We start from the raw sequence: 4391 nt of genomic DNA, 5'->3' as shown, positions 1-4391 counted from the left end.
CTACGGGCGATCGAATCGCGGCGCGCCTCTAAATAAGGCCGCGCGATTTATTCACGCGTCCCGTCGTGAATCGCCGGTCACTTTGATCCGTCTAGCGCGAAATCAACCTTTTTTTTTCGCAGTTTCTCTCCTCGCCAACCCGAGTCCGGTCCGTGAGTCTTGCCGACCGCAAGATCGGCCGTCCGCTCCAGCTCCGTCGCACAGCTCCTGTGGCCGATTTGTGCGTCGTCACGCGCGTCTACCCTTCTTCGGAATCGCCCTCGCTCGCACGAGAGAGTGGAAACCACTCTTGCGTTCTATTCTGCGTCGATAGGGGTGGCATGTATGATTTAGAATAGAATAGGGTGGAAGAACGATTTATGACGCTAGAGCCAGAGAATTCTCGGATCTGATTATTTGTAGATACCAATGACATTTTATATGCATATGTTTAATATCTTTTCGTCTCTCTCTTGGTCTCTTTCTCATACGTTTATTTATTAATTTTTTCACTTTTACAATATATTAATAATTTATTGAATTTGATATATATATATATATATATATATATATATATATATATAATTTTTAATTTAACTTTATCAATTTTAATTAAATTTTCCGTTTAATTGAGATCCAAATTAACGCGAAATTTTATATATATCTTCTGTTCTCTGTCTGTTCTCTGTCAAACATATATTAGTACTCATTAGCATATAATTATACCTCGATTAGAGATGCCGCTATTTCTCTCCATCCGTCCCGCTTCGCGACCCCCATCCCTACGGCGCACTTCGATCCCCTGCGGAGGGGTGGCTTCCCTCGCGAGGGGTGCCCGCGCGAGGCAGGAGGGTGCGTCAACTGTTGCACGATCGCTCAAACTTTTCAGTCACAACAGGAAAGCCCGCGGCGGTGCCGACGTGGATCGCCACTTGCCGCGCGAAGGATGGCTCGCCGTTCCCCTATTTCCCCCTCGCCGCCGCAAATTGGGAGGTTTGACAAACGAGGCGGATAAAACCGTTCACGCGTCGTCTACAAACTCCCGTGGTATTAATAAGCAACTCCCGCGGGATAATTTTTCTTGCGACACTTTACGTGACAACTCCCGCGCGAATTTGTGTCGCCACGAGGACGAAACGTTCGCCATTATAAATTTCATATTACGAAACTAACTAAAAGAAACTAGATTAAATTAATAATATCTATATTTTGTGTGATTTGCGAAATAGCAATCAGTTATGATCAATCTGCAGTCGAATCTTTCGTGACAAAAATATCGAGAATCGCCATTAATTTTTTTTTGTACTATAACTCAAAATAAAATATCTTTCGAATTAAAAGCTGCGATTTGACAGTATTCTCGTGGCGAAGTTATTGCCGAGTCAATCGCTAATTTTTCGGAGCTATATCGCGATAATACAAATGGATGAGGATTATCACGAATTTCTGATAAATTAATGGCCATCGATTAATTCTCACTCAATGTCCTTCGACGGCGTTAGGGCACGGAGTGACGGAAGGGGAAAAAAGAGAATGGGGGATGTAAAAAATCCCTGCGGATTTAATTAACATCGCACGCGCTTCTTTCCCTTTCCGTCCTTCAACCCTCTGACGTGACATATACGATTGTGCTGGAATTTATCGAAGCTTCCTTGTCAAAATGCGCTCGCGGGGTGCGCGAACTAACGAAACCGCGAATAAAAGCAAGTAAAACTATAATAGCAAACACGTAAAAAAAAGTTGAAATTAATCCCACGATTAATTGAGAACTTGTACAATTGATTGGGATTGCAATTGGTTGAATTAGGAAAGCGTTTCTTTCATAGCCACGGAAACGCTTTTTTTTCCATGTGTCACGTCGATCATACCCGTCTCCGAAGACATCCCGTAATATTTCACCTCGTAATATTTCACAGCGGCCACGATCGGGAACGCTATAACGCACGAATTTTAGCTGCTTTTTGTTACGGACAGCAATCTCGTAACGTCGGAGTCGCGCGCGCGTAGGAGAAGCCGGACGGACGGGGGAGAGAGATTCGTCAAAATTTCAGCGTAGCGGGCCAGATAACAGCGGGGCCGACAAGCAAAATAAAAGACGCCCGGATATCCGACGCCGACGCGAGCACGAGCGCGAGCGCGATCCAATAGCGTTGCAATTTCATCCATCCTCCATTCCGAGAGGAAATCCTTCGGGCGAAACAAAAGCGAGCAACGCAACCGTCGGGCGAGAATTCGGTCGGGAATTCGTCGGCGCGCGCGAGCACGAGCGCGCCAGCAGCAGCGACATAATTCGACGAGATTTTTGTCACCCGTTTCCTCGAAATTCAAATCCTCGTCGACGAGGAAAACGATCGGGGACGCGATAATCCGCAAATGCGCGACGCGAAAAATCTCGCGCGGTTTGCATTTTTAACACCCGGCGAGTTGGAGAGGTAGAGAGAATATCGGAAGAGGAGCGAGACCGCTATTCGTTCGTTGACGCGCGATTTCAACGCTCGTGACAAGTGGTACCCAAAGAATTTCCGCGATCGCGTAATAATGTTTTACTTCGTGGAAGTTAACTTTTTAGCGAAACTTCTTTTTTTCATAAATAGCGATGACGTTCGAGATATATATATATATCTCCATTTAATCTCCCGGAAAAAAAATCGAGCTAAATCCTTTTGGTACTGGAATTCTTTGTGCGCCTTCGCTTGACCTATCCTGGCGTACATTTCACCGGCACACGTTACATCCCGTCGCGTCGCATCCTTTCATCCCGGCGAAATCCTTCCGAGGGTGGGAGGAGGGGCGGGCCCGCGGGCGATTAACTCGCGAAACTCGTGCGCCGGGAAAAATCCGGCGGGAGAGAACGGTGGCAAAAATTTCGTCGGAAAATTTAACCACCAACTTTTCCGGCATGGCGCGGCGCGGCGCGGCGTGGCGTGGCGTAACATAGAGCTTGGCTCGGCTCAGCTCGGTTCGGCTCGACATGGTTCGACGCGACGGGAAAAACGTCGCGATCCTCTCGGAGGATTTATCCCGTTCGCCGAATCGAGCGCAAAGGACAAAGGTAAAATCCGCGGGATCTCTCTCCGGGGAAAAGGAAGCAGAGAACGGAGATCACCGCGTGTGCAGGATGGATAGGAAAAGGGGGGAGAACGGGGGATGGCTGACGAGATCGTGGACGGCGGATTGCGGATCCCCAAGGGGGCGTTCGGGGAAGGGGACGGGGGGAAGAGGGAATACGACGGACAGGATGAGGAAGAGAATCGGGGTTGTGGAAGCGGCAGCGGCGGCGACCCCCGGAAGGTGTGGGCGGCGAGTGGCGATTATGGCTGGCCCCTAGCCTAGGAACAGCTATCTTCCATCTAGACTCTAAATTCAAGAGAATATAGCCAGCACGCTGGAACGTTAGCAACTCTCCCTCGTCATCGCGAGTTGGACTATCGCGTATTTTGAGATAGAATTTTTTACTCGTTTTGTGGAGGGAAAAATCGCGCTTACGTAACGACGCGATTTGATCGTTGATAGTTGCTCAAGCTAAAATTCTAAGATTTTTTCCAAATTTCCAAGAGCTGCGACTCCGAGGATTCGAGATCTTAAATCGCGATCAAGAGTTTCGAAAATCGACGAAGTGTCAGCAAAATATTATCGGCAAAGAGACGGCACTATCTAACATTCTAAAAACTTTTCCAAATTTCTAAATATTACAATTCAAGATTTCAAGTCGTACAAATTTAAATTTTTGAAAATTGACATAAATATAGATACTTGATATGTAAGTATCATTGGACAAACTAATTAGTCAAGTATAATTCCCCAAACAGCACGCTTGTCCAAAATCGGGACATAAGACGTCTTAAAGACATCTTTAAGACAGCTTATGATATGATGTCTAAAGGACGTCTTAATGACATTTATAAGACGTCTTAGTCCCGATTTTGGACATGATACTATCTGGATCTGAATCTTTGCGGTTTGTTGTCCTGGCCGTGTACCAAGCAGGCAATCGTTACGGGGTGAACCGGCTCTTCACCGGAGATTACAGCATTCACGGATTGTCGTCACAACACCTGTGTCTAGACGACGTCTCAAATGTTAAAAAAAGAAAAACGTTTTTAAAACTTTGCGAGACGTTTTAAAAACGTCTTCAAAACTTTCTAAACGTTATCTTTCATAACTTTCTAAAAGTCATCTTTCATAAAACATTTCTAGAGCATGTAGTTATTTACATTACCGATTGCAATATTCATCGATTAGGAAGTGGCGAATCTAAATGACATACAAAAATGTTTACGATCAATTAAAATCTAACGCACCAATGTTTTTTATTATTTCGATATCACACGAAACAATTAAGGCGAAATTTTACAAGAACACAAAGCAGGAACTATTAAGACTTACCTGTCTGCATACTAATTTTAATACTG

Source organism: Temnothorax curvispinosus, unplaced genomic scaffold (genome assembly GCF_003070985.1).
Source record: "Temnothorax curvispinosus isolate PA1 unplaced genomic scaffold, ASM307098v1 QBEX01004027.1, whole genome shotgun sequence".
In the NCBI taxonomy this organism is placed as follows: domain Eukaryota; kingdom Metazoa; phylum Arthropoda; class Insecta; order Hymenoptera; family Formicidae; genus Temnothorax; species Temnothorax curvispinosus.
This window is presented reverse-complemented; position numbering follows the sequence as displayed.